The sequence below is a fragment of the Theobroma cacao genome, chromosome 1, assembly GCF_000208745.1.
Source record: "Theobroma cacao cultivar B97-61/B2 chromosome 1, Criollo_cocoa_genome_V2, whole genome shotgun sequence".
In the NCBI taxonomy this organism is placed as follows: domain Eukaryota; kingdom Viridiplantae; phylum Streptophyta; class Magnoliopsida; order Malvales; family Malvaceae; genus Theobroma; species Theobroma cacao.
The window spans coordinates 8,965,113-8,975,671 of record NC_030850.1 but is presented as its reverse complement, the minus strand read 5'-3'; positions in this window follow the sequence as shown (position 1 = coordinate 8,975,671).

Here is a 10,559-nt window from a genome sequence, read left to right as displayed (position 1 = left end):
AAGCGTAAGATAAAGATATGTTTAAAGTTCTGAATGATTGATACTTTTCGTAATTAAATGGACTAAATTTTCAATAATAATAAATAGAGAGCATTTGCTGTTTCATTGTAATTTCTATCCTTTTAAGGAAATAAAAATAAAGATTGTACTTATATGGATTAAATTGAGGGTCATATAAGGCAAGAGGGCAAGATCTTCAAAGTGTGACTTGAATTAACTATGTGATTCTTATATAGTGATGATGTTAAATAAGATTGGAAACTACTTTCTCCCTCTCCCTCTGCCTCCTAAATTTGTTTGTAAATTGTCTCAAAACTATGTTCCATACTAATACAGAGAAAGCTAGGAATCAAGTGATGTTCCCTTTTATTTTTCTTTACATATGATTTTGGACTAACTGTGTAATCCCCTTTCATCTTATAAAATGAAATGATGGGAATTAACCAAGCAACCAGCTAGCTGTGAATAGACGGAAAGACGACCAAGTGATTTTGGCGTTATAAATACTTGTATTGTTTTAAGTCAGGTGTGAATCTTGTAATTAAATTTAGAATAATTAACAAAGTGACTTAGAACCTCCATAAGCATTTTTATTTTTAATTTCAAAAGTCATGTCTTTTTGTTATATCCTAAGCTTGTTTGGCTAAGGATTGGAAAATTAAGGAAGGAAAACACAAAAAAAAACTTATTATGTCATTTTATTACTGTTTATTTTACAAGTTAAATTTAAAAAGGAATAGGCTTTGCAATAAAATAATTAATGAGAAATTCCTCCATATTTGACCAATTTCAAGGAATTTTTTTAATAAAAAATTCAAGGTTTGAAAGAGATATGTCTACGTCACACGACACCTCTCTTTCCATTAAATTAAAATGTTTTGGTGGCAAGGGAGAGAGTAAATCTACCCTGCCTTCCCCTCTGGTTCATCCCCCCCCCCTTTTTTTTTTTTTTTTAAATACTTTGACAATTACATATTTTATTCTACTATATTTTCTATTTCTATTTTTTTTATATTTTTTTCATATTCTTTTCCATGTACAATGTCCCTTTAAGCCTATTTACCATATTATTATTCTTTACTTAAATGTTCATTTATTTTCCTACTCATTTTTATTTTTGGATCTATTTTTATAACTAAGTAACCCTTTTTTCTTTTTCTTTTTTTTTTTACCTAAGTTTGCTATTATCTATTACATAATTAAATGTATAGATTCTTATATTTTTACTTTATCCAATTTCTTGTATATAAAATTTTAATTTCATTTTTTATAAAAATAACTAAAATAAGTAAATATATAAAACAAAATTTAAAAAAAAAAGAAAAAAAAACATTCACAATAGGCATCAAAGATTCAAGCCCAATAATTGTAGAGCCCAGAACATACCAAGGTCGGGATTGGACTAGCCCAAAACTGAACCCACGGATGCCCACAATAGCTCCAGAAGCCCACTCCTCCTCCAATCAAAACGCACCGTTTAATGCCTTGCTTCAGCTGCCCTGTTGTGCGCCCAAACGACACCGTTTAGAAGGATTGGCTAAGTTTGTTGATGAGTCTCAAAACGATGTCGTTTTGAACCTAACTATAAATTCTTCTTTTTTTCTCCTCTCCCCATTTTCTCTATTTTGCCTCTCTCTCTAGCCGCCTAACTCTCTCCCTTCTCTCTAAACAAATTGGATTCTCCCTCTCCCTTCCTACCGCCAGCCACCTAGCCCATGGATCTACCTCTGTCGGTGCCTAGATCTGCTCTCTCTTTGCCCTCTCTCCGCCGGCGCCGAAATCCTCCCTCACCTAAAGCTTTCCTTTGCCACCGATCGGGCCCTTCCTCTCTACCAAGCCACCGGCAGCTCTCTCTCTCTTTCCTTTCTACCGCCGACACCGATTAAACCAACTCAAAGACCCAAATTTCTCTCCCTAATTTACTCCCTAGCCGGCGACACCCATTCTCACTACACACACATATTTGGGTTTTTTTTTTTTATGGATTCCTCAGGCTGTTAGAGAACTTAGGAATTTTTTGTTGTGGTTTCTTAGTTGCTAGAATTTTTTTTGTTGCAGGTTCTCCCCCTTCAATGCTACAGTGCCTCATCCCCTTTATACCCGGTTCCTGGGCACTAGGGGGGCACGCTCCACTACCCTGCCTGTCGTAAATTTTTTGCGTCTGGCAGGGTGAGGGAGGTGCCTAGCAGGGTGCGTCCGCACCCTGCCAGTCGTACCCTCTCCCCTTTTCTTTTTTCATCATTCATTTTTTTTAATCTTTTATTCTTATTTGTTTTTTTTTTGTTTCTCATTTTGTTACAATTTTAGTGTCTACAGCTGCCCCTCTTTGTGCATTTCGAAAGTCTGAAATAGTGCAAAGACGTAGACACTGTATTTGACTAAATTCTTTAATTCTCCTACCAAGTTTTTTTATTATTAGTATTTTTTTTTTTAGATTCCTCAAAGCTGAGGCAACGAAACTTTTAAAAATGAATTCCTCAAAAGTGAGACAATATGACTTTTAAAAATGAACTCCTCAAAATTGAGGTAACGAGACTTTTAAAATAAACTCCTCAAAACTGAGGCAACGAGACTTTAAAATGAACTCCTCAAAATTGAGGCAACGAGACTTTTAAAATGAACTCCTCAAAATTGAGGCAACGAGACTTTAAAAATGAACTCCTCAAAACTGAGGCAACGCAACCTTCTAAAATAAACTCCTCAAAATTGAGGCAACGAGACTTTAAAATGAACTCCTCAAAATTGAGGCAACGAGACTTTTAAAATGGACTCTTCAAAATTGAGGCAACGAGACTTTAAAATGAATTCCTCAAAATTGAGGCAACAAGACTTTAAAAATGAACTCCTCAAAACTGAGGCAACGTAACCTTTTTTCCTTTTTTGGAATGGTGAAAAATAATCAACTCCTCATCTGAAGTTCTATGATTTTAAAAATGAATTTCCCTCTTTTTCAATTGTTTTTAAAATTTTGAACATGGCAATTCATCTTCATCAGTTTCCTTTTTTTGGGTGTTTTAGAGCCTTTTTTTTTATCAATAGGGGATGAATCGATCACGCTTCCGATCTCTCGTCTTCCCTAATTCATTGCTCATAACTGTTTTCTTCCTTTATCATATGCATGGTCCAATCATTCTTCACATTTTTACTGTACTCCATTCTATTGCTATTTCCATTTCTTTCTTTCTTTTCTTAGTCTTTTCTCTTTTCTTTTCTTACATTACCAGACTCCATTTCATTCCTTGTGAATTACGATCCTTTTTCAAAATATTGCAAACATTTCTTACTTTATCATGCTCTTTATTAAGTATCATTCCAATTTTATGACAAATGCAATGCAATGTACTCATATCTCCTCTCTTGGCAGAATGGAAATGATGGCATTGTTGGGAGCAGAAAGGCTACTTTTCATTAGAAAAAAGGGAAGTTTCTACAATCAAGCATAATGACAAGGAACAGGGGAAAATTGATTAATACAAAAGGAATACAGTTCTTTCTTAATGACTGTTTCGATAGATATTAACAGTAGTCTCGAAATTTTATCCCGAAACAGGCACATTTGTCAGCTCCCTTGTCTTTTGTATGAACATCTCGGATCATGATCTTCACCCTTTCTGTGTTAAGTTTTTGTAGTACTTGGACCTCCTTCTTGTCTAGACCGCCCTTTCAGGTTTTCGCCCTAAACACATTTCCCAAATTCAAGCCGCCCTTTCAGGTTTTCGCCCTAAACACATTTCCCAAATTCAAGCCGCCTTTTCAGGTTTTCAACTTGAAATTTTTTTTTTATGCAAAATATTTCTTGACAGCATCGGCATTCACCGGGTTGGAAAACTCCCTTTCGTCCATCTCCCCCAAAATTAGTGCTCCTTCTGAAAAAACTTTCTTCACCACAAATGGTCCTTCCCAATTCGGTGTCCATTTCCCGCGAGGATCATGCTGGTTCGGGAGAATTCTTTTCAATACCAATTTTCCTTCTCGGAACTGTCGAGGATGTGCCTTCTTGCCATATGCCCTCATCATTCTCTTTTGATATAACTGCCCATGGCAAAGTGCCGTCAACCTTTTTTCTTCTATGAGATTCAATTGCTCATATCGAGCATTAACCCATTCGGCTTCTTTTAACTGTACTTTTTTAAGGACCCGAAGGAAAGGGATTTCTACTTCAATTGGTAAAACTGCTTCCATCCCATACACCAAAGAGAACGGTGTAGCTCCTGTGGAAGTTCGGACTGTTGTGCGATAAGCATGCAAAGCAAAAAGTAACTTCTCATGCCAATCTTTGTATACATCTGTCATCTTTTCAATTATCCTTTTGATGTTCTTATTGGCTGCTTCCACCGCTTCATTCATTTTTGGGTGATAAGGTGTTGAATTGTGATGCTTGATCTTGAACTTGGCACAAACCTCTTTCATCATTGAACCATTAAGGTTACTAGCGTTATCTTTGATGATCCTTTTTGGGAGACCATAGCGGCATATTATTTCTTTTTGGATGAACTTACATACCACTTTCTAGGTCACATTAGCATAAAATGCTGCTTTTACCCACTTAGTGAAGTAGTCAATTGCCACCAGAATAAATCGATACCCATTTGATGCCTTCGGGGTTATCAACCCAATCACATCCATGCCTCACATTGAGAATGGCCATGGTGATGTCAATACATGTAGTGAATTAGCAAGAGTGTGTATTCTGTCTGCGTATATCTGACACTTGTGACACTTTTGAGCGAAATCTATACAATTTGTTTCCAACGTGAGCCAGTAATACCCTGCTCTCATGACCTGTCTTGCCAACATATGCCTACTTGCATGTGCCCCACAAATTCCTTCGTGGACTTCCTCAACTATTCTCCGAGCTTCAGTTGAATCCACACATCTCAAAAGCACTTGATCTCTACTTCTCTTGTATAAGATGTCCTCATCCAAAATGAAATTCACTGCCAACCTTCTAATGGTTTTCTTGTCATTTTCTGAGCTTTGTTCCGGGTACTGTTGAAACTTGAGATAATGCACAATATCATGGTACCACGGTTTCCCGTCTACTTCTTTCTCTACACTGGAACAGTGTGCAGGGCACTCTCGAAGATTAATCATGATGGGTTGAATCTTGACATCGGTACCAACTTTGAACATTACTGCTAGCATAGCTAATGCATCAGCCATTTGATTCTCCTATCGGGGCAAATGGGTGAAGCAAATCTTATCAAAATTTTCAATTAGCTTTGAAACATACTTGTGATATCGGACTAACTTCGAGTCACGTGTCTCCCATTCTCCTCGCAATTGAAAAATAACCAAAGCAGAGTTCCTATACACTTCCAAAATGTGAATTTTCCTCTCAATTGCTGCCTGAAGACCCATGACACAAGCTTCATATCCAGCCACATTATTGGTGCAATAGAAGTTGAGTTTAGCTATAAGGGATAATGATCTCCTTCTACTGACACTAACACGACCCCTATGCCATGCCCCAAGGCATTCGAAGCTCTGTCGAAAAACATCTTCCAATTCTCTTTCTCTGATTCCTCCCCACTTGTTTGGCATAATGACATCAAGTCCTTATCCAGAAACTCAAACTCCATTGGTTCATAATCCTCTTCCACCCTTTCTGCAAGAAAATCTGTGATTGCACTTCCTTTGATAGCTTTTTGGGACACATACACAATATCATATTCAGACAATAACACTTGCCATCTTGCCACTCTACCTGATAAGGAGAGTTTCTCGAAGATGTATTTAATAAGATCCAACTTCACAATGAGCCAAGTGGTATGATATAGCATGTGCTGCCTGAGTCGATGCGTCGTCTATGCTAAAGCACAACACATCTTTTCCAACGAGGAATACTTGGACTCGTATTCAGTGAACTTTTTACTCAAGTAGTAAACTGCCTTTTCTTTCTTACCAGTTTCATTATGCTGTCCTAACACACATCCCATGGATCCTTCATTTACCGTCAGGTATAAGAGGAGGGGTTTCCCGACCACAGGTGGTACCAATACTGGCGGACTCAACAGATATTCTTTAACCTTGTCAAAAGCAACTTGGCATTCCTCATTCCATGCCCCAGGATTATGTTTGCAAAGGAGTTTGAAGATCGGGTCACATTTGAGTGTGAGCTGTGATATGAACCGGGTTATATAATTTAATCTTCCCAAAAATCTTTTAACTTTTTTTTGCGTTTTGGGAGGAGGCAAATTACGGATTGCTTGAACCTTATTCGGGTCAACTTCTATTCCTCTTTCACTGACGATGAAACCCAGTAGCTTTCCTGAAGTGACTTCAAAAGTGCACTTTGTCGGATTTAATCTGAGCTGAAATTTTCGTAACCTCTTAAATAATCTTTCAAGATTGGTCGCATGGTCCTCTGTTTTGTGAGCTTTTACAATCATATCATCTACATACACCTCAACCTCTCTGTGCATCATATCATGGAAGAGAGTCACCATAGCCCGCTAATAAGTTGCCTCGATATTTTTCAAACCGAATGGCATTACCTTATAACAAAAGGTCCCCCACATAGTTATGAAGGTAGTTTTCTCTCTATCCTCTAATGCCATTTTAATTTGATTATACCCTGAAAAGCCATCCATAAAGGAAAACACGGAATGACGGGCAGTATTATCAACAAGGGTGTCAATGTGGGGAAGAGAAAAATTATCTTTTGGGCTAGCTCTATTCAAGTCTCGATAATTCACACACATTCTCACTTTCTCGTCTTTCTTAGGTACTGGGACAATATTTGCAACCCATTCAGGGTACTTAGCTACTTCCAAGAATCCTGCATCGAACTGCTTTTTCACCTCTTCTTTAATTTTCAACAGCATTTTAGGTTTCATTCTTCTCAACTTTTGCTTAATCGGTTTGCATTCGGGTTTCAAAGGCAGTTTATGGGCTACAATGTCTGTATTGAGTCCTAGCATATCTTGATAGGACCATGCAAACACATCTATATATTCATGGAGTAGCTTTATTAGTTTTTCTTTTTCCATTGGCACCAACGTCATACCAATTCTAACTTCTTTCTTATTTTTTTCATTTCCCAAATTTATAGTTTCAAGTATCTCTTGATGTGGGACAATTTGTCTCCCCTCCTATTCTACTAGTCTTAACAAGTCCGGAGTTCAATCATAATCTTTCACGTTTTCTGTATCGTCAAGTTTACTGACACTTGTACCTTTTTCGAAATTAACTTCAAAACCACTGTCATTATCATCTTCGCATTCATTATTTAGAATCTTGGAAGGTAAAGGGGATTGAAATATGTAGAGCTATTGTATAGATAAACAGTTAAAATAAAGGGATGAAATGACACGAATGGAAATGGTTAATCATGAGAAGAGATATGAGAAATACACTACGCATGTCCATTTATTAGAATGATAAATGATAAAAAAAAGCCCGATACATAAAATTTCAATGCTTTTGGGCATAAACATGGATGTTTAGTTTGCATTACTTTAAAATTGAATCATAAGTGACTGGTAAACTTATGGTGGTCCAGCTGCTCAACTTTAGATTCGATGGCCCGAGGTATGTAGTGGGAATCCTATCCATATTTCCTGACTATCCTTCAGCTTCCTCTGTTGCACATATTGATAAATCAGAAAAGGATTCCCCTAAAGCTGACACTGATTCTCGGCTCCCAACGGTGGGTGATTCAAGAAAGATGCAACCTCCAGATCGGAATGTCTCATAGAGATGAGGATATGTCATTCCTTGGATTTCCAACTCATGCCCCTTAAAGTGAGCCAACCTTTTTTTTTTCTTTCGGCTATCATTTCTTCTTTTTCTTTCTTAGTTGGCTTATACCCCAGGCCAAATCTTTCTTCATTTTTGGTAGCACATATGGGCCTTCTAATGCCTTGTAGTTTTCTTCTCAGTCCTGCTCCCGCTCGGTATCCTTTTCTTACTATCTAACTGACAACCATCTTAGTGGTTTTGAAAAGCCTCGAAATAGGCGGTGTGGTTCTTTCTCCAACATATGTGGTGTTAAAAAACTTGAAGGATCGGAAAGAACATTCAGGCACTTCTTCTGCCACTTCTACGTAAGGAGTATCTGCTGGCTTGCTTATGAGTAAGTTCTCTTCCCCGTTAACACAGACAATCTTCCCATCCACGATAAACTTGACCTTCTGATGAAGAGATGAAGGTATGGCCCCAACCATATGGATCCAAGGTCTTCCCAACAAATAATTATATGAATGAGCGATATCCATAACCTGAAATTCAATGGTAAAGGTACACGGGCCAATTTCTACCGGTATCTCAATGTCCCCTACTACTTATCTCCTTGTTCCGTCGAAGGCTCTCACAATCATCTGACTCTTTCGCATGTAGGACATGTTAATGGGTAAACGGGCCAAGATCCTCATGGGCATCACATTTAAGGACGATCCGTTGTCAAGCAGTACCTTTGTGACAGTACAGCCTTTACACTTGGTAGTGATATGCAAGGCTTTATAATTTTCTCTACCTCCAAAAGGGATTTCTTCATCGCTAAAGGATATTATGTTACCCATCGAAATGTTCCCAACGATGTAGTCTAAATTTTCAACTGAGATATCGTGATCCACATATGCTTGGTTCAGAATCCTCATCAAAGAGTTCCTATGTGGTTCCGAGCTGAGGAGCAAAGATAGTAGTGAAATACGAGCGGGCAACTTGTTCAATTGCTCGATCACATTGTACTCACTATGTTTGATGAACTTGAGGAACTCGGTAACTTCTTTTTTCGTCATCGGTCCTTTTAAGCCATCTGTCGATTCCGGAGGTTGCACCTTTTCTTCTCTCGGACTTTGCTCTTTTTTCTTTCCCTTCTCATTCTTGAGATTCTCCAATGCTTTCGGTGAATAGCAACATCCGCTGCAGGTAATACCTCCAACATCAGTTATATTTGCAGCATCATCTTGAGATTCAGCTATCCATTTCTCCGCTTTTGAAACTTGTACACTGCAATTGTAGTTCCATGGGACAACTTTGTCATCTTTGTAGGGGAAGGGTTTAGGGACTTCGATGATCATCTTGGCATGGGTTCTGTCCTCCACAAACTCTCCTCTTGGTTCATAGAAAATGGTTAAAGGTTTTATCTTCATTGGGTGAGTGGACTCATTGGATATCATGTTTACTGCTGACTTTGAAGCTTCCATATAAAACTCGATCCTTGATCCGTCCATCATTCTTTGCACTTTCTTCCAGAAAGAACTACAATCCTGGATTAAATGCCCCACACATCTTTTGTGATACAAGCAACATAGTCTTTGGATATCTCCCGAGTCATTCACATTAGGACATTCCAGCCAAACCTCGAGCATATTGGCTTTTACCAAGGCTTCAAATACTTTCTCCATGGGGGTTTCCACTTCTCGAATGTTCTTTTTAACATACACCTCCTTTTCGATTGCATTTACCCCTGCGCCAGCATGATTTGACAGTGGGTTGTTGTTAACATTCTATTTCGGCTTTTTTTCAAAGTTCAGGATTCCTGCCTTGATCAACCCTTGCATCTTATGCTTGAATGTCGTGCAATTCTCGATCGAGTGACCTTCGATTCCATAATGATAATCACAGTGGGCGAAAATATCATACCATCTCGAGAATGGAGGTTTTAATGGCTCTATGTATAAAGGTGCCACCAGATGGTTTGCAACTAACTGAGTGAAGAGTTCAGCATATGTGATTGGGATTGAGTCAAACTGCACTTTTTCTTGCTTGTTCCGTCATTCTCTTGATTCACCGGTAGTATGATTGTTTAAAAGTGTTGTTTGTTGTGTGGTTGAAGCTGTAACAGGTGTGGAAGTAGGTGGGTGAATATTTGTGGGGTAAGGTGTCCGTTGGATGGGAGTATATGGGTACAAGTTAGGAAAGGCAGTTGGCATAGGTGGGTATAGGTATGGACTTTGTGAAGTGTTGTTCACAGCTGGGTAATAGAGGTATGGTGGGTATGGCTGGTAAGGGTTGTATATTCCTCCTTGGTGTTGTCCTGAAGTGATGGCTTGGGCTTCTCCCTCTTTCCTCTTAAAAGTTCCCCATTTCCTCGTGTTTGTCGTATCACCTCCTTCTATCTTTCCTTACTTAATGGCAATTTCTATCATATCTCCTAAAATCACCATATCAGCAAAGTTCTTTATGGCACTACCAACCAATCGTTCATAGTAAGGGGCTCGTAGGGTGTTAACAAACATTACAGTGGTCTCTTTCTCAATCAATGGTGGCTGAACTTGAGAGGCCACATTCCTCCATCTTTGAGCGTATTCTTTGAAGCTTTCAGTGGGTTTCTTCTCCATGTTTTGTAAAGAAAGGCGATCCGAAGCCATATCTGTAACATACTTATACTGAGCTACAATTGCCCGAGCAAGGTCTTTCCACGTGTGGATTCGATTGCGGTCCAGCTGGAAATACCACTTTGCTGCAGCACCAGTAAGGCTATCTTGGAAGCAATGTATCAAGAGTTTATCATCATGAGCATATGTGGCCATCCTTCTACAATACATGGTGATGTGTGTGATCGGGCACTTGGTTCCATCATACTTCTCAAAGTCTTGAACTTTGAATTTTGG